General features: G+C 50.7%; 1 protein-coding gene across 2 annotated transcripts in view; it reads left to right on the plus strand.

Annotated features, from left to right (window-relative positions):
- LOC140396032 (carbonic anhydrase 4-like) overlaps positions 1-20,057 on the plus strand; it is a 261,039-nt gene that overhangs the window by 113,426 nt on the left and 127,556 nt on the right. The window contains exon 1 of one of the 2 annotated variants that reach the window (XM_072484098.1): positions 18,630-18,781. The exons of the other annotated variant lie outside the window; for it this stretch is intronic. The gene's annotated coding sequence lies outside the window, so the exon portion shown is untranslated. Of the gene's footprint in view, positions 1-18,629; positions 18,782-20,057 lie in introns of those variants that run through there. 2 annotated transcript variants of the gene reach the window in all.

The following is a 20,057-nucleotide window of genomic DNA, read 5'->3' on the forward strand; positions in this document are numbered from 1 at the left end:
TACAACCCTCCCTATCTCTGTAATCTCCTCCAGCCCTGACAACCCTCCCTATCTCTGTAACCTCCTCCCGCCCATAAAACCCACCCTATCTCTGTAACATCCTCCCGCCCCTACAACCCTCCCTATCTCTGTAGCCTCCTCCAGCTCTACAACCCTCCCTATCTCTGTAACCTCCTCCAGCTCTACAACCCTCCCTATCTCTGTAGCCTCCTCCAGCTCTACAACCCTCGCTATCTCTCCAACCTCCTCCCGCCCCCACAACCCTCCCTATCTCTGTGACCTCCTCCAGCCCCTACAACCCTCCCTATCTCTGTAATCTCCTCCAGCCCCTACAACCCTCCCTACCTCTGTAACCTCCTCCCGCCCATACAACCCACCCTATCTCTGTAACCTCCTCCCGCCCCTACAACACTCCCTATCTCTGTAACCTCCTCCAGCACCTACAACCCTCCCTATCTCTGTGACCTCCTCCCGCCCCTACAACCCACCCTATCTCTGTAACCTCCTCCCGCCCCTACAACACTCCCTATCTCTGTAACCTCCTCCCGCCCCTACAACACTCCCTATCTCTGTAACCTCCTCCAGCACCTACATCCCTCCCTATCTCTGTAACCTCCTACCGCCCCTACAACCCTCCCTATCTCTGTGACCTCCTCCCGCCCCTACAACCCTCCCTACCTCTGTAACCTACTCCCGCCCATACAACCCACCCTATCTCTGTAACCTCCTCCCGCCCCTACAACCCTCCCTATCTCTGTAACCTCCTCCCGCCCCTACAACCCTCCCTATCTCTGTGACCTCCTCCCGCCCCTACAACCCTCCCTACCTCTGTAACCTCCTCCCGCCCATACAACCCACCCTATCTCTGTAATCTCCTCCCGCCCCTACAACCCTCCCTATCTCTGTAACCTCCTCCCGCCCCTACAACCCTCCCTATCTCTGTAATCTCCTCCAGCCCTGACAACCCTCCCTATCTCTGTAACCTCCTCCCGCCCATAAAACCCACCCTATCTCTGTAACCTCCTCCCGCCCATACAACCCTCCCTATCTCTGTAACCTCCTCCCGCCCCTACAACCCTCCCTATCTCTGTAATCTCCTCCATCCTCTACAACCCTCCCTATCTCTGTAACCTCCTCCAGCTCTGCAACCCTCCCTATCTCTGTAACCTCCTCCAGCTCTGCAACCCACCCTATCTCTGTAATCTCCTCCCGCCCCTACAACCCTCCCTATCTCTGTAACCTCCTCCCGCCCCTACAACCCTCCCTATCTCTGTAATCTCCTCCAGCCCTGACAACCCTCCCTATCTCTGTAACCTCCTCCCGCCCATAAAACCCACCCTATCTCTGTAACCTCCTCCCGCCCATACAACCCTCCCTATCTCTGTAACCTCCTCCCGCCCCTACAACCCTCCCTATCTCGGTAACCTCCTCCCGCCCCTACAACCCTCCCTATCTCTGTAACCTCCTCCCGCCCCTACAACCCTCCCTATCTCTGTAATCCCCTCCAGCCCTGACAACCCTCCCTATCTCTGTAACCTCCTCCCGCCCATAAAACCCACCCTATCTCTGTAACCTCCTCCCGCCCCTACAACCCTCCCTATCTCTGTAACCTCCTCCCGCCCCTACAACCCTCCCTATCTCTGTAATCTCCTCCAGCCCTGACAACCCTCCCTATCTCTGTAACCTCCTCCCGCCCATAAAACCCACCCTATCTCTGTAACCTCCTCCCGCCCATACAACCCTCCCTATCTCTGTAACCTCCTCCCGCCCCTACAACCCTCCCTATCTCTGTAGCCACCTCCAGCTCTACAACCCTCCCTATCTCTGTAACTTCCTCCAACCTCTACAACCCTCCCTATCTCTGTAACCTCCTCCAGCTCTACAACCCTCCCTATCTCTGTAGCCTCCTCCAGCTCTACAACCCTCGCTATCTCTCCAACCTCCTCCCGCCCCCACAACCCTCCCTATCTCTGTGACCTCCTCCAGCCCCTACAACCCTCCCTACCTCTGTAACCTCCTCCCGCCCATACAACCCACCCTATCTCTGTAACCTCCTACCGCCCCTACAACCCTCCCTATCTCTGTGACCTCCTCCCGCCCCTACAACCCTCCCTACCTCTGTAACCTACTCCCGCCCATACAACCCACCCTATCTCTGTAACCTCCTCCCGCCCCTACAACCCTCCCTATCTCTGTAACCTCCTCCCGCCCCTACAACCCTCCCTATCTCTGTGACCTCCTCCCGCCCCTACAACCCTCCCTACCTCTGTAACCTCCTCCCGCCCATACAACCCACCCTATCTCTGTAACCTCCTCCCGCCCCTACAACCCTCCCTATCTCTGTAACCTCCTCCCGCTCCTACAACCCTCCCTATCTCTGTAATCTCCTCCAGCCCTGACAACCCTCCCTATCTCTGTAACCTCCTCCCGCCCATAAAACCCACCCTATCTCTGTAACCTCCTCCCGCCCATACAACCCTCCCTATCTCTGTAACCTCCTCCCGCCCCTACAACCCTCCCTATCTCTGTAATCTCCTCCATCCTCTACAACCCTCCCTATCTCTGTAACCTCCTCCAGCTCTGCAACCCTCCCTATCTCTGTAACCTCCTCCCGCCCCTACAACCCTCCCTATCTCGGTAACCTCCTCCCGCCCCTACAACCCTCCCTATCTCTGTAACCTCCTCCCGCCCCTACAACCCTCCCTATCTCTGTAATCCCCTCCAGCCCTGACAACCCTCCCTATCTCTGTAACCTCCTCCCGCCCATAAAACCCACCCTATCTCTGTAACCTCCTCCCGCCCATACAACCCTCCCTATCTCTGTAACCTCCTCCCGCCCCTACAACCCTCCCTATCTCTGTAATCTCCTCCATCCTCTACAACCCTCCCTATCTCTGTAACCTCCTCCAGCTCTGCAACCCTGCCTATCTCTGTAACCTCCTCCCACCCCTACAACCCTCCCTATCTCGGTAACCTCCTCCAGCTCTACAACCCTCCCTATCACTGTAACTTCCTCGAGCCTCTACAACCCCCCCCCCATCTCTGTAACCTCCACCAGCCCCTACAACCCTCCCTATCTCTGTAACCTCCTCCAGCTCCTACAACCTTCCCTATCTCCGTAACCTTCTCCAGCCTTTACAACCCTCACTATCACTGTAACCTCCACCAACCCCACAACCCTCCCCATCTATGTAACCTCATCAAGCCTCTACAACCCTTACTATCACTGTAATCTCCTCCAGCCTCACCCTTCCTATCTCTGTAACCTTCTCCAGCCCCTACAACCCTCCCTATCTCTGTAACCGCCTCCAGCCTCAGCCTCCCTATCTCTGCAACCTCCTCCAGCCCCTATAAACCTCCCTTTCTCTGTAACCTCCACCAGCCCCTACAACCATCCCTATCTCTATAACCTCCTCCAGCCCCTACAACCCTCCCTATCTCTGTAACCTCCTCCAGCCCCTACAACCCTCCTTATCTCTGTAACCTCCTCCAGCCGCTACAACCCTCCCTGTCTCTGTAACCTCCTCCAGCCCCTACAACCCTCCCTCTCTCTGTAACCTCCTCCAGCCCCGACAACCCTCCCTATCTCTGTCGCCTCCTCCAGCCTCTACAACCTTCCCTATCTCTGTAACTTCCTCCAGCTTTTACAACCCTCACTATCACTGTAACCTCATCAAGCCTCTACAACCCTTACTATCACTGTAATCTCCTCCAGCCTCACCCTCCCTATCTCTGTAACCTCCTCCAGCTCTACAACTCTCCCTATCTCTGTAACCTCCTCCAGCCTCTACAACCCCCCCATCTCTGTAACCTCCTCCAGCCCCGACAACCCTCCCTATCTCTGTCGCCTCCTCCAGCCTCTACAACCCTCACTATCACTGTAACCTCCTCCAGCCCTTACAACCCTCCCCATCTCTGTAACCTCATCAAGCCTCTACAACCCTTACTATCACTGTAATCTCCTCCAGCCTCACCCTCCCTATCTCTGTAACCTCCTCCAGCCCCGACAACCCTCCCTATCTGTAACCTCCTCCAGCCCCACCCTCCCTATCTCTGCAACTTCCTCCAGCCTTTACAACCCTCACTATCACTGTAACCTCCTCCAGCCTCTACAACCCCCATCTCTGTAACCTCCACCAGCCCCTACAACCCTCCCTATCTCTATAACCTCCTCCAGCCCCTACAACCCTCCCTATCTCTGTAACCTCCTCCAGCCCCTACAACCCTCCTTATCTCTGTAACCTCCTCCAGCCGCTACAACCCTCCCTGTCTCTGTAACCTCCTCCAGCCCCTACAACCCTCCCTCTCTCTATAACCTCCTCCTGCCCCTACAACCTCCCTATCTCTGTAACCTCCTCCAGCCCCTACAACCCTCCTTATCTCTGTAACCTCCTCCAGCCGCTACAACCCTCCCTGTCTCTGTAACCTCCTCCAGCCCCGACAACCCTCCTTATCTCTGTAACCTCCTCCAGCCGCTACAACCCTCCCTGTCTCTGTAACCTCCTCCAGCCCCTACAACCCTCCCTCTCTCTATAACCTCCTACAGCCCCTACAACCCTCCCTATCTCTGTCGCCTCCTCCAGCCTCTACAACCCTCCCTATCTCTGTAACTTCCTCCAGCCTTTACAACCCTCACTATCACTGTAACCTCCTCCAGCCTCTACAACTCCCATCTCTGTAACCTCCACCAGCCCCTACAACCCTCCCTATCTCTGTAACCTCCTCCAGCCTCTACAACTCCCATCTCTGTAACCTCCACCAGCCCCTACAACCCTCCCTATCTCGGTAACCTCCTCCAGCCCCACCCTCCCTATCTCTGTAACTGTTAAATCCCAAATTTCTTTACCCGTCAGTCTGGCCTCAATAAAAGTCGAGATGGATTTGCAGGTACAGCATTAGTTATTTTATTTGGCTTGCAAGCTTGATTCATTTCCCAGAGGCATAAGACACATCCAGTCTCCTACACCCCGGAAAGCGAATGAACAAAGAGACAAAGGGATCTCTGCAAATCAATTCAAATGGTATCAAGTTTCACATACACGATTCCCATAGGTCATCCTATATCCCTCCTGACCTAGTCAGACATTCTGATTGGCTCATTCCAATCCCTTCCTCTGGCCCCTATTACCCAGCATCCTTTTCTCCTCCTATGGTGGACACACCTCCTCCTTGCTTTGCCATGCGGTCTGAAATCCTTTGTCTGCGAACTCACCAGAATGTAACTGACCTACCTCTACATTACAGTAACTAATATCTCTAAAGTAACTATTTTATATCACATTCGTCATTCCCTCCTTTTTTCATTCCATGATAATCGAACTATCCAATCCATAGCTACTGTCCCTCATCGAAAAAGATCCGTCGCTGCATTTCCAATTCCTGGCGTAGCCCCCCTTCATCTGCTGCACCCTCGTGGATTTTGACAGCTAAGATTTTAGGGGCGTTGATCTGTTCCAGTGCACCCCGCATTCTACCCATCACACATTTAAGGATGGCTAGTCCCACAAAGATGCAGCCAATAGCCACTGCTAAATACATGGCCATATTTATCAACCAGTCCTTCCAACCTCCAAATCCCCAGTTACCCCAAGAGCCAGGATCCTGCATTCCGTCCAGGTGATCCCGTATGTGATCCATAAATTTAGTGATGTTAGCGGTCAAGTCCTGAACTCCCATGATACACTTGCCCTGTACTATGGTGCATACCCCACCCTCACGGGCCAGAAGATAGTCAAGAGCATACCGGTTCTGTATTGCAAACAACCGTAGCTGAGACAATTCCTTGGTTATTGCCCCGAGGGCTCCCAAGGTTTCATTTCCCAAGATGGTAAGGCCACAAATAAAATAATTCCTATTGCTGACAGCCAAGGAACCCCCCAGTAGCCCAGTTTATCTAGCTTTGAAACGCCCATTCGGGCCGCCTAGCAATGCGGAAAGCCCTCGTCCCAACAGTGATATGAGAGACATTCCCCCAGCCACAAAGGAGCTGGAGGCCGGCGCTCAATGGAACGCAAGTGGTGTTGTAACAAACGCATTGGCCAGACGCCTGGGTGATATGGCACCTCCTGTCCGTACAGGTGGGGAACAGACATATTATATTCGTTTCCACCTCTACCAGCAAACAGCCGTATCCTTCACTGCTGAAACAATTCTCGTACGACCGGGAATCCCTATTGGGAGTGAAGTGGCCAGGTATGTACGCCCTCCACCGTCGCAGCCTATCGTACTGTGAATGGGAATTATCCCGAGGAAGGGGAAGACAAATAGCCGGCGGTGCTGAATCCGGATCGTAAGGAAGAGTGACGTGCTCGGGCGGTGACTCGGAATGCTGACAATGAACCACCGTTTGGGGAGTGCCCCAAAGCGGTGAAACAGAAAATAACCTAGACACCGCTGCGGGGTCCGGGTAGCAGACAACCCGTCCCTGGCCATACAAGCGATGGTAAATCTGGTAGAAGAGATTCATACTACCCGGGTTTTCCTCAGTTTGGCCTTTAATTAACTTAAGTGTATCTCCCGGTAACCTACGTTCTAGCTGTACTTCCCTTCTCTCACGCCCCCTCCTTTCTCTAGTCCCTCTCTCTCACAGCCTCTTCCTACGCTCTCCTGACGGTCTGATGTTACCTTTATCGCACCAATCTTAACACATCCAAAATCAAATTTACATGTACTCCAAAAACAAGGCAATGTCCATATAATGTTCCCTTCCCATCGCCGGGACCGGTGCAATTGCTTCAGGACTCCTGCATTCTCCTTAACTTTGACGACCTTCCATGAGTCGATACCATGTCCTCGTATATGGGGGCAGCGAAGAACATCACCTTTGCATAGGTGATGTATCCTTGTAGATTGGTTGGGGTTACAAATATAGATAATATTCCCCTTTTCCATGTCCATCGCCAATAACACTCCAAGAGAAGTGAGGCCAAATATCACACAGACGGTGAGTAGCCACCCCATCATGCTCCACACCTGTAAAACAGCGCTGGAGAAGGGAGGCAGGTTAATCTGTCCAAGAAAATGAGGCCCGTTATCAGAACTCAACTGAGCTGGTCTACTGTACCAGGGAATGATTTCCCGCATCAGAACTTTAACCACAGTAGCAGCTTTATTATCGGTAGTCGGATACGCCTCGACCCATCTGCTGAACACATCCACAATGACCAAAACATATTTATAACATTGACACCTTTCCAACTCAATGTAATCCATTTGGAGCGTCTCAAAGGGACCACTGGGCAACGGGGTTTGCCCCTTCCCACAAGGGATACCTTTGCCGGTGTTATATTGCTGACAAATCAAACACCGATTACTGATACTCTGGGCCAGCCCCTGCATTTTAGGGTGCCACCAAGTGTCCAGCAACAAATCACTAGTCCCCCGAGCCCCACAATGAGTTGCAAAGTGTACACATTCGATGACCCATAAAGCCAGTACCTCAGACATACAAGTCTGATGTGCAGGCGTGGTCCATAAAGAGGAAACAGAATCATATGTACAACCTAACCGTTTCCACATTTGTTTATCACTCTCAGGAGCGTCCTCCTGTAACCTTATGACGTCTTGGATGGTTGGCATTGACTTGTCAGAAGCAGACATATTTATAGTAGATCGGTTAGTCTAACTTAACATCTTAGGCACCATTACTTGCTGAATTTGCGCGGCTGTCTGGGCTGCACAATCTGCTCGTTCATTACCAACGTCAACTGGGGTCTTACCATTTGTGTGGGCAGCACATTTAATAGCGGAAATCTGCGCTGGCAGAAGGAGGGCCTGCAGTAGGTCATTAACTAAACCCCGGTGGGATATTTGACCACACATAATCATGTCAGGTTGTTCTGACGAAATGTCACTCAAATCGTCCCTTATTGTGGTAGTTTCCTGAATCAAGGCTAAACAGTCGTGGCCAGGTGCGTCTTCATGGACAGGGGGACCACTAAGAAAACAGGCTGGATTGATAGTGGTACAGTATTTAAATGTCAGACGTGGATTGTTCAAAAGGTATATCTCATACCTATTCTGACGAGCTGCGGTAAGATGCTGAGTCTGCAGTTGCCTCAGTAGTGCGATGACCGAGTGGGAGCTATACACCGTAATATCCTGTTGGAGGGTGAGAGCATGTAACGGCTATGCGATGGCATTGATTGAACGTAAATCCTGTACTAATCGGTACTGGTCTGGTTTGGCTGGTTTAGGCACAGCAAGTATGGGGGTGTTACATTCTGATTGGCAAGGGACCAAAATACCCTGTTTCAACAGCTCTTGAATTAATTTGTCTATAGACGGAGCAGCTTGGGATTTCAGGGGGTATTGCCGAATGGAAGGTAGCTTTACATGGTCCTTAATCGTTACCTTTATAGGTGTAACATTTGTCTTTCCCACTTGTGATGGGTATTCCGCCCAGACCTGTGGATTGACATATTCCAACACATCATGTCCCCTGTGATGCTGCAGTCGAGTGTGAATCGTTTCAGGGACCTCAAAATATTTTATGGCAGTGCCGTCCGGCATGACTTGAAGTGCATACTCTGTTGGATCTGAATGATCCACTGCCCTCCTGACCATTCGCCCCATATCCCTGGCATGGTACTGGTCATGGACCTGACGTGTAATATGAGGGCTTACCGAAGCTGACTGTGGCCATAAATGTGGTGATATTGTAACAAAATCGGCTGTACCTTCTTTTCCCGTGACTGTGGCTGTAACTTTGACTGGCCATTCGGTCCAAATTAATGGCCGGTATTTGTCCTCCAACTCCCTGTTTGGTCCGGTTCTGTCATAGGCCAGGGTAACGTGATGCAGTGAATGTTCAATGTCTAACGTCCACCACTGGGGGTGATAGAAATATAGCACTGTTGTCTCATCCTCCATGATTTAACCGTTACCCCCTCGTCTCCGCACTCTAGCTGTAGCTGGAAGATACAAAGTAAATCTCGGGCCAACAATTTACAGTCCAATCCAGTAGTCACTACAAACTGATGATCTGCAGACTTATTCTCGTAAGTGACTGTCACAGGTTCAGAAATAGGATACTCACACACCTGTCCTTGGAACCCCGACAATTGCTGCGTGTGGTCGGATAGTGGTAGTCGAAGTTCTGATTGCACAGAAGACATGGCTGCTCCAGTGTCGTTTACAAATGAGTGATGTTAATCTCCTGTCTGCAGAGAGATAATAGGTTCCCTGACCGATTGGAGAGTCCTTATGACTAAATTAGCTAGTCAATCCTGTGTTGGGAAAGGGTTTGCCTGGGAGAAGTCAGTGTATCTCGTCTGTCCTCTCCTTGGTGGGTACCCCCTCCTTTGGGTCGGATAATCTCCTTCTGCTGCCTGTCTTTTAAAGGGGCATTCCTGTTGCCAGTGATCGGCACGGCCGCAATTAAAACATGCATTGCTCCCTCTATATCTGCCCCGTCCTCTTCTCCCAGTAGACCAATGGCCCCTCAGAGGGGGCGGCGGTTGTAAAGCTGTTGATGCATACGGTGGGCCATAAAAAGGAGCTGAGGGTCCCTTTGGGTGGGTTTGATATCATCCCCCTCGCTGATCCACCCACCCAAAGTCACAATATTGGGGCTCCAGCTGGTAAACTACCATTTCTGCCGCTTGTTGGGGTCTCAGATCATCCTTTCTCATTACATACTCAGTCTTAATCTTTGTAACTGAGCCTCCTTCCTGGCCTACACCCTCCTTCCAATAAAATCTGACTGCCCTTGCCATCTGGGAAGGGTCGTTCTCTGTCCAATTCATGTTATTACATTTCACGGCAGTAGCCACAGAAGGTGGTAGGCAATGCATTAACATAGCACAATATTGAGGGGAATTCTGACCATTTTGATATGGCAAGTCGCCTGACTGCCCACGGTAGATTTCATTAAAACGCTCCAGAAATTCCTCTGGCTCTTCAGTCTTCTTAGGTTTTAGGTCTAAGATAGCAGAAATATTTATGGGCTTTTGAAATATGGCATTCAACGCATTCAGGATCTGCCTTCTCCAGCCCCTACAACCCTCCTTATCTCTGTGACCTCTTCCAGCCCCTACAACCCTCCTTATCTCTGTGACCTCCTCCAGCCCCACCCTCCCCATCTCTGTAACCTCCTCCAGCCCCACCCTCCCTATCTCTGTAACCTCCTCCAGCCCCTACAACCCTCCCTATCTCTATCGCCTCCTCCAGACCCTACAACGCTCCCTATCTCTGTAACCTCCTCCAGCCCCCTGCAAACCTCCCTATCTCTGTAACCTCCTCCAGTCCCTACAAGCCTCCCTATCTCTGTAACCTCCTCCAGCCCCCTGCAAACCTCCCTGTCTCTGTAACCTCCTCCAGCCCCTACACCCCTCCCTATCTCTGTAACCTCCTCCAGCCCCGACAACCCTCCCTATCTCTGTAACCTCCTCCAGCTCCTACACCCCTCCCTATCTCTGTCGCCTCCTATGACCCTCCAAGATCTCTGCGCTCCTTCAATTCTGGCCTCTCGAGCATCCCCTGATTCCCCATCGAGTCGCCATTGGCGGCCGTGCCTTCGGCTGTCTAGGGTTGTCCGTACGCTGTAGACTTCCCTCCCTAATCCTCTCCAGCTCTCTGACTGTGTCTCTCTCGATGCCTCGCTCTACGTCTCTCTTCCCCATTCTCTCTCTGCCCCTCTCCCCCTCACCTTCTCTGTCTCCCTCTAACTCTCGCTATCTCTCTTTGTCCCTCTCTCTGTCGCGGTCCCTCTCTCTCTGTCCTTGTCATTCTCTCTCTGTCTTCTCCCCGTCTTTCTCTCTGTCTCTCTCTGTCGTCGCTCTCTGTCTCTGTCCATTCCCCATCTGCCTTTCTCTGTCTCCCTCGCTCTCTCTCTCACTCTTTTTCTCTCTCAGTTTCTCTATCTGCCTCTCTCGCTCCTACGCTATCTCACTATCTATACATCTTTACCTATCCTTCACAGATCACTTCCTCAATGCATGCCTCTCCTTTCTATGTGTCTCCCGGAGACCAATCCAATTCTGCACCTGACTCACTGGTGACAGGTTCCCCGTGATGTCAGGGTGACACTGTAGCACTATCCCAAGCAGCTCTCTATTCCGTGTTCATTACCCTGGACACCATCCTCATTGACTGCCACTGCACTGCCATCCCTCCACAGGTACGTCACCAACCTGACTTCATCATTTTACCTCTCTATATCTCTCTTTCTCCATCTCTCTCTCTCTCTGTCTGTCTCTCTTTCACCATCTCTCTCTCTCTGTCTCTCTTTCTCCATCTCTCTTTCTATCTCTCTTTCTGCCTCTGTCTCTCTCTCTCTCTCTCTGTTCCTCTCTCTCTCTGTCTCTCTCCCCCTATGTCTCTCTCTCTCTCTGTCTCTCTTTCTCCATCTCTCTTTCTATCTCTCTTTCTGTCTCTCTCTCTCTCTGTGTTCCTCTCTCTCTCTGTCTCTCTCCCCCTATGTCTCTCTCTCTCTGTCTCTCTTTCTCCATCTCTCTTTCTATCTCTCTTTCTGTCTCTGTCTCTCTCTCTGTTCCTCTCTCTCTCTGTCTCTCTCCCCCTATGTCTCTCTCTCTCTCTATCTCTCTTTCTCCACCTCTCTCTCTCTGTCTCTCTTTCTCCACCTGTCTCTCTCTGTCTCTCTTTCTCCATCTATCTTTCTATCTCTCTTTCTGTCTCTGTCTCTCTCTCTCTCTGTTCCTCTCTCTCTCTGTCTCTCTCCCCCTATGTCTCTCTCTCTCTCTGTCTCTCTTTCTCCACCTCTCTCTCTCTGTCTCTCTTTCTCCACCTCTCTCTCTCTGCCTCTCTTTCTCCATCTATCTTTCTATCTCTCTTTCTGTCTCTGTCTCTCTCTCTGTTCCTCTCTCTCTCTGTCTCTCTCCCCCTATGTCTCTCTCTCTCTGTCTCTCTTTCTGCCTCTGTCTCTCTCTCTGTCTCTCCCTCTCTGTCTATCTCTCTCTCTGTCTAGGGTTGTCCGTACGCTGTAGACTTCCCTCCCTAATCCTCTCCAGCTCTCTGACTGTGTCTCTCTCGATGCCTCGCTCTACGTCTCTCTTCCCCATTCTCTCTCTGCCCCTCTCCCCCTCACCTTCTCTGTCTCCCTCTAACTCTCGCTATCTCTCTTTGTCCCTCTCTCTGTCGCGGTCCCTCTCTCTCTGTCCTTGTCATTCTCTCTCTGTCTTCTCCCCGTCTTTCTCTCTGTCTCTCTCTGTCGTCGCTCTCTGTCTCTGTCCATTCCCCATCTGCCTTTCTCTGTCTCCCTCGCTCTCTCTCTCACTCTTTTTCTCTCTCAGTTTCTCTATCTGCCTCTCTCGCTCCTACGCTATCTCACTATCTATACATCTTTACCTATCCTTCACAGATCACTTCCTCAATGCACGCCTCTCCTTTCTATGTGTCTCCCGGAGACCAATCCAATTCTGCACCTGACTCACTGGTGACAGGTTCCCCGTGATGTCAGGGTGACACTGTAGCACTATCCCAAGCAGCTCTCTATTCCGTGTTCATTACCCTGGACACCATCCTCATTGACTGCCACTGCACTGCCATCCCTCCACAGGTACGTCACCAACCTGACTTCATCATTTTACCTCTCTATATCTCTCTTTCTCCATCTCTCTCTCTCTCTGTCTGTCTCTCTTTCACCATCTCTCTCTCTCTGTCTCTCTTTCTCCATCTCTCTTTCTATCTCTCTTTCTGCCTCTGTCTCTCTCTCTCTCTCTCTGTTCCTCTCTCTCTCTGTCTCTCTCCCCCTATGTCTCTCTCTCTCTCTGTCTCTCTTTCTCCATCTCTCTTTCTATCTCTCTTTCTGTCTCTCTCTCTCTCTGTGTTCCTCTCTCTCTCTGTCTCTCTCCCCCTATGTCTCTCTCTCTCTCTATCTCTCTTTCTCCACCTCTCTCTCTCTGTCTCTCTTTCTCCACCTCTCTCTGTCTCTCTTTCTCCATCTATCTTTCTATCTCTCTTTCGGTCTCTGTCTCTCTCTCTGTTCCTCTCTCTGTCTCTCTCCCCCTATGTCTCTCTCTCTCTGTCTCTCTTTCTCCACCTCTCTCTCTCTGTCTCTCTTTCTCCACCTCTCTCTCTCTGCCTCTCTTTCTCCATCTATCTTTCTATCTCTCTTTCTGTCTCTGTCTCTCTCTCTGTTCCTCTCTCTCTCTGTCTCTCTCCCCCTATGTCTCTCTCTCTGTCTCTCTTTCTGCCTCTGTCTCTCTCTCTGTCTCTCCCTCTCTTTCTATCTCTCTTTCTGTCTCTGTCTCTCTCTCTCGCTCTCTCTGTTCCTCTCTCTCTCTGTCTCTCTCCCCCTATGTCTTTCTCTCTCTCTGTCTCTCTTTCTCCATCTCTCTTTCTATCTCTCTTTCTGTCTCTCTCTCTCTCTGTGTTCCTCTCTCTCTCTGTCTCTCTCCCCCTATGTCTCTCTCTCTCTCTATCTCTCTTTCTCCACCTCTCTCTCTCTGTCTCTCTTTCTCCACCTCTCTCTGTCTCTCTTTCTCCATCTATCTTTCTATCTCTCTTTCTGTCTCTGTCTCTCTCTCTCTCTGTTCCTCTCTCTCTCTGTCTCTCTCCCCCTATGTCTCTCTCTCTCTCTGTCTCTCTTTCTCCACCTCTCTCTCTCTGTCTCTCTTTCTCCATCTATCTTTCTATCTCTCTTTCTGTCTCTGTCTCTCTCTCTGTTCCTCTCTCTCTCTGTCTCTCTCCCCCTATGTCTCTCTCTCTGTCTCTCTTTCTGCCTCTGTCTCTCTCTCTGTCTCTCCCTCTCTGTCTATCTCTCTCTCTGTCTAGGGTTGTCCGTACGCTGTAGACTTCCCTCCCTAATCCTCTCCAGCTCTCTGACTGTGTCTCTCTCGATGCCTCGCTCTACGTCTCTCTTCCCCATTCTCTCTCTGCCCCTCTCCCCCTCACCTTCTCTGTCTCCCTCTAACTCTCGCTATCTCTCTTTGTCCCTCTCTCTGTCGCGGTCCCTCTCTCTCTGTCCTTGTCATTCTCTCTCTGTCTTCTCCCCGTCTTTCTCTCTGTCTCTCTCTGTCGTCGCTCTCTGTCTCTGTCCATTCCCCATCTGCCTTTCTCTGTCTCCCTCGCTCTCTCTCTCACTCTTTTTCTCTCTCAGTTTCTCTATCTGCCTCTCTCGCTCCTACGCTATCTCACTATCTATACATCTTTACCTATCCTTCACAGATCACTTCCTCAATGCATGCCTCTCCTTTCTATGTGTCTCCCGGAGACCAATCCAATTCTGCACCTGACTCACTGGTGGCAGGTTCCCCGTGATGTTAGGGTGACACTGTAGCACTATCCCAAGCAGCTCTCTATTCCGTGTTCATTACCCTGGACACCATCCTCATTGACTGCCACTGCACTGCCATCCCTCCACAGGTACGTCACCAACCTGACTTCATCATTTTACCTCTCTATATCTCTCTTTCTCCATCTCTCTCTCTCTCTGTCTGTCTCTCTTTCACCATCTCTCTCTCTCTGTCTCTCTTTCTCCATCTCTCTTTCTATCTCTCTTTCTGCCTCTGTCTCTCTCTCTCTCTCTCTGTTCCTCTCTCTCTCTGTCTCTCTCCCCCTATGTCTCTCTCTCTCTCTGTCTCTCTTTCTCCATCTCTCTTTCTATCTCTCTTTCTGTCTCTCTCTCTCTGTGTGTTCCTCTCTCTCTCTGTCTCTCTCCCCCTATGTCTCTCTCTCTCTGTCTCTCTTTCTCCATCTCTCTTTCTATCTCTCTTTCTGTCTCTGTCTCTCTCTCTGTTCCTCTCTCTCTCTGTCTCTCTCCCCCTATGTCTCTCTCTCTCTCTATCTCTCTTTCTCCACCTCTCTCTCTCTGTCTCTCTTTCTCCACCTGTCTCTCTCTGTCTCTCTTTCTCCATCTATCTTTCTATCTCTCTTTCTGTCTCTGTCTCTCTCTCTCTCTGTTCCTCTCTCTCTCTGTCTCTCTCCCTCTATGTCTCTCTCTCTCTCTGTCTCTCTTTCTCCACCTCTCTCTCTCTGTCTCTCTTTCTCCACCTCTCTCTCTCTGTCTCTCTTTCTCCATCTATCTTTCTATCTCTCTTTCTGTCTCTGTCTCTCTCTCTGTTCCTCTCTCTCTCTGTCTCTCTCCCCCTATGTCTCTCTCTCTGTCTCTCTTTCTGCCTCTGTCTCTCTTTCTGCCTCTGTCTCTCTCTCTGTCTCTCCCTCTCTGTCTATCTCTCTCTCTGTCTAGGGTTGTCCGTACGCTGTAGACTTCCCTCCCTAATCCTCTCCAGCTCTCTGACTGTGTCTCTCTCGATGCCTCGCTCTACGTCTCTCTTCCCCATTCTCTCTCTGCCCCTCTCCCCCTCACCTTCTCTGTCTCCCTCTAACTCTCGCTATCTCTCTTTGTCCCTCTCTCTGTCGCGGTCCCTCTCTCTCTGTCCTTGTCATTCTCTCTCTGTCTTCTCCCCGTCTTTCTCTCTGTCTCTCTCTGTCGTCGCTCTCTGTCTCTGTCCATTCCCCATCTGCCTTTCTCTGTCTCCCTCGCTCTCTCTCTCACTCTTTTTCTCTCTCAGTTTCTCTATCTGCCTCTCTCGCTCCTACGCTATCTCACTATCTATACATCTTTACCTATCCTTCACAGATCACTTCCTCAATGCACGCCTCTCCTTTCTATGTGTCTCCCGGAGACCAATCCAATTCTGCACCTGACTCACTGGTGACAGGTTCCCCGTGATGTCAGGGTGACACTGTAGCACTATCCCAAGCAGCTCTCTATTCCGTGTTCATTACCCTGGACACCATCCTCATTGACTGCCACTGCACTGCCATCCCTCCACAGGTACGTCACCAACCTGACTTCATCATTTTACCTCTCTATATCTCTCTTTCTCCATCTCTCTCTCTGTCTGTCTGTCTTTCACCATCTCTCTCTCTCTGTCTCTCTTTCTCCATCTCTCTTTCTATCTCTCTTTCTGCCTCTGTCTCTCTCTCTCTCTCTCTGTTCCTCTCTCTCTCTGTCTCTCTCCCCCTATGTCTCTCTCTCTCTCTGTCTCTCTTTCTCCATCTCTCTTTCTATCTCTCTTTCTGTCTCTCTCTCTCTCTGTGTTCCTCTCTCTCTCTGTCTCTCTCCCCCTATGTCTCTCTCTCTGTCTCTCTTTCTGCCTCTGTCTCTCTCTCTGTCTCTCCCTCTCTTTCTATCTCTCTTTCTGTCTCTGTCTCTCTCTCTCTCTCTCTCTCTGTTCCTCTCTCTCTCTGTCTCTCTCCCCCTATGTCTTTCTCTCTCTCTGTCTCTCTTTCTCCATCTCTCTTTCTATCTCTCTTTCTGTCTCTCTCTCTCTCTGTGTTCCTCTCTCTCTCTGTCTCTCCCCCTATGTCTCTCTCTCTCTCTTTCTCCACCTCTCTCTCTCTGTCTCTCTTTCTCCACCTCTCTCTCTCTGTCTCTCTTTCTCCATCTATCTTTCTATCTCTCTTTCTGTCTCTGTCTCTCTCTCTCTCTGTTCCTCTCTCTCTCTGTCTCTCTCCCCCTATGTCTCTCTCTCTGTCTCTCTTTCTGCCTCTGTCTCTCTCTCTGTCTATCTCTCTCTGTCTATCTCTCTCTCTGTCTAGGGTTGTCCGTACGCTGTAGACTTCCCTCCCTAATCCTCTCCAGCTCTCTGACTGGGTCTCTCTCGATGCCTCGCTCTACGTCTCTCTTCCCCATTCTCTCTCTGCCCCTCTCCCCCTCACCTTCTCTGTCTCCCTCTAACTCTCGCTATCTCTCTTTGTCCCTCTCTCTGTCGCGGTCCCTCTCTCTCTGTCCTTGTCATTCTCTCTCTGTCTTCTCCCCGTCTTTCTCTCTGTCTCTCTCTGTCGTCGCTCTCTGTCTCTGTCCATTCCCCATCTGCCTTTCTCTGTCTCCCTCGCTCTCTCTCTCACTCTTTTTCTCTCTCAGTTTCTCTATCTGCCTCTCTCGCTCCTACGCTATCTCACTATCTATACATCTTTACCTATCCTTCACAGATCACTTCCTCAATGCACGCCTCTCCTTTCTATGTGTCTCCCGGAGACCAATCCAATTCTGCACCTGACTCACTGGTGACAGGTTCCCCGTGATGTCAGGGTGACACTGTAGCACTATCCCAAGCAGCTCTCTATTCCGTGTTCATTACCCTGGACACCATCCTCATTGACTGCCACTGCACTGCCATCCCTCCACAGGTACGTCACCAACCTGACTTCATCATTTTACCTCTCTATATCTCTCTTTCTCCATCTCTCTCTCTCTCTGTCTGTCTCTCTTTCACCAACTCTCTCTCTCTGTCTCTCTTTCTCCATCTCTCTTTCTATCTCTCTTTCTGCCTCTGTCTCTCTCTCTCTGTTCCTCTCTCTCTCTGTCTCTCTCCCCCTATGTCTCTCTCTCTCTCTGTCTCTCTTTCTCCATCTCTCTTTCTATCTCTCTTTCTGTCTCTCTCTCTCTCTGTGTTCCTCTCTCTCTCTGTCTCTCTCCCCCTATGTCTCTCTCTCTCTCTATCTCTCTTTCTCCACCTCTCTCTCTCTGTCTCTCTTTCTCCACCTCTCTCTGTCTCTCTTTCTCCATCTATCTTTCTATCTCTCTTTCTGTCTCTGTCTCTCTCTCTCTCTGTTCCTCTCTCTCTCTGTCTCTCTCCCCCTATGTCTCTCTCTCTCTGTCTCTCTTTCTCCACCTCTCTCTCTCTGTCTCTCTTTCTCCACCTCTCTCTCTCTGCCTCTCTTTCTCCATCTATCTTTCTATCTCTCTTTCTGTCTCTGTCTCTCTCTCTGTTCCTCTCTCTCTCTGTCTCTCTCCCCCTATGTCTCTCTCTCTGTCTCTCTTTCTGCCTCTGTCTCTCTCTCTGTCTCTCCCTCTCTTTCTATCTCTCTTTCTGTCTCTGTCTCTCTCTCTCTCTCTCTCTCTGTTCCTCTCTCTCTCTGTCTCTCTCCCCCTATGTCTTTCTCTCTCTCTGTCTCTCTTTCTCCATCTCTCTTTCTATCTCTCTTTCTGTCTCTCTCTCTCTCTGTGTTCCTCTCTCTCTCTGTCTCTCCCCCTATGTCTCTCTCTCTCTCTATCTCTCTTTCTCCACCTCTCTCTCTCTGTCTCTCTTTCTCCACCTCTCTCTCTCTGTCTCTCTTTCTCCATCTATCTTTCTATCTCTCTTTCTGTCTCTGTCTCTGTCTCTCTCTCTGTTCCTCTCTCTCTCTCTCTCTCTCCCCCTATGTCTCTCTCTCTGTCTCTCTTTCTGCCTCTGTCTCTCTCTCTGTCTCTCCCTCTCTGTCTATCTCTCTCTCTGTCTAGGGTGGTCCGTACGCTGTAGACTTCCCTCCCTAATCCTCTCCAGCTCTCTGACTGGGTCTCTCTCGATGCCTCGCTCTACGTCTCTCTTCCCCATTCTCTCTCTGCCCCTCTCCCCCTCACCTTCTCTGTCTCCCTCTAACTCTCGCTATCTCTCTTTGTCCCTCTCTCTGTCGCGGTCCCTCTCTCTCTGTCCTTGTCATTCTCTCTCTGTCTTCTCCCCGTCTTTCTCTCTGTCTCTCTCTGTCGTCGCTCTCTGTCTCTGTCCATTCCCCATCTGCCTTTCTCTGTCTCCCTCGCTCTCTCTCTCACTCTTTTTCTCTCTCAGTTTCTCTATCTGCCTCTCTCGCTCCTACGCTATCTCACTATCTATACATCTTTACCTATCCTTCACAGATCACTTCCTCAATGCATGCCTCTCCTTTCTATGTGTCTCCCGGAGACCAATCCAATTCTGCACCTGACTCACTGGTGACAGGTTCCCCGTGATGTCAGGGTGACACTGTAGCACTATCCCAAGCAGCTCTCTATTCCGTGTTCATTACCCTGGACACCATCCTCATTGACTGCCACTGCACTGCCATCCCTCCACAGGTACGTCACCAACCTGACTTCATCATTTTACCTCTCTATATCTCTCTTTCTCCATCTCTCTCTCTCTCTGTCTGTCTCTCTTTCTCCATCTCTCTCTCTCTCTGTCTGTCTCTCTTTCACCAACTCTCTCTCTCTGTCTCTCTTTCTCCATCTCTCTTTCTATCTCTCTTTCTGCCTCTGTCTCTCTCTCTCTCTCTCTGTTCCTCTCTCTCTCTGTCTCTCTCCCCCTATGTCTCTCTCTCTCTCTGTCTCTCTTTCTCCATCTCTCTTTCTATCTCTCTTTCTGTCTCTGTCTCTCTCTCTCTCTCTCTCTCTGTTCCTCTCTCTCTCTGTCTCTCTCCCCCTATGTCTCTCTCTCTGTCTCTCTTTCTCCATCTCTGTTTCTATCTCTCTTTCTGTCTCTCTCTCTGTGTTCCTCTCTCTCTCTGTCTCTCTCCCCCTATGTCTCTCTCTCTCTCTATCTCCCTTTCGCCACCTCTCTCTCTCTGTCTCTCTTTCTCCACCTCTCTCTCTCTGTCTCTCTTTCTCCATCTATCTTTCTATCTCTCTTTCTGTCTCTGTCTCTCTCTCTGTTCCTCTCTCTCTCTGTCTCTCTCCCCCTATGTCTCTCTCTCTCTCTGTCTCTCTTTCTCCACCTCTCTCTCTCTGTCTCTCTTTCTCCATCTCTCTTTCTATCTCTCTTTCTGTCTCTCTCTCTCTCTCTGTTCCTCTCTCTCTCTGCCTCTCTCCCCCTATGTCTCTCTCTCTCTCTGTCTCTCTTTCTCCACCTCTCTCTCTCTGTCTCTCTTTCTCCACCTCTCTCTCTCTGTCTCTCTTTCTCCATCTATCTTTCTATCTCTCTTTCTGTCTCTGTCTCTCTCTCTGTTCCTCTCTCTCTCTGTCTCTCTCCCCCTATGTCTCTCTCTTTCTGCCTCTGTCTCTCTCTCTGTCTCTCCCTCTCTGTCTGTCTCTCGCTCTGTCTCGCTCTCTCTCTCTGTCTCTCTCTCTCTCTGTCTCTCTCTCTGTCTCTCTCTCTCTGTCTCCCTTTCTGTCTCTATCTCTCTCACTGTCTCTCTTTCTGTCTCTCTCTCTGTCTCTCTCTGTCTCTCTCTCCCTTTCTTTCTCTCTGTCTCTCTCTCTCTGCCTCTATCTCTCTTTGTACCCCGACCCTGGGTCACTGTCCGTGTGGAGTTTACACATTCTCCCCGTGTCTGCGTGGGTTTCACCCACACAACCCAAAGATGTGCAGGGTCGGTGGATTGGCTGAGCTAAATTGCCCCTTAATTGGAAAAAAAAA

This window comes from Scyliorhinus torazame, chromosome 19, assembly GCF_047496885.1.
Source record: "Scyliorhinus torazame isolate Kashiwa2021f chromosome 19, sScyTor2.1, whole genome shotgun sequence".
Taxonomy (NCBI): domain Eukaryota; kingdom Metazoa; phylum Chordata; class Chondrichthyes; order Carcharhiniformes; family Scyliorhinidae; genus Scyliorhinus; species Scyliorhinus torazame.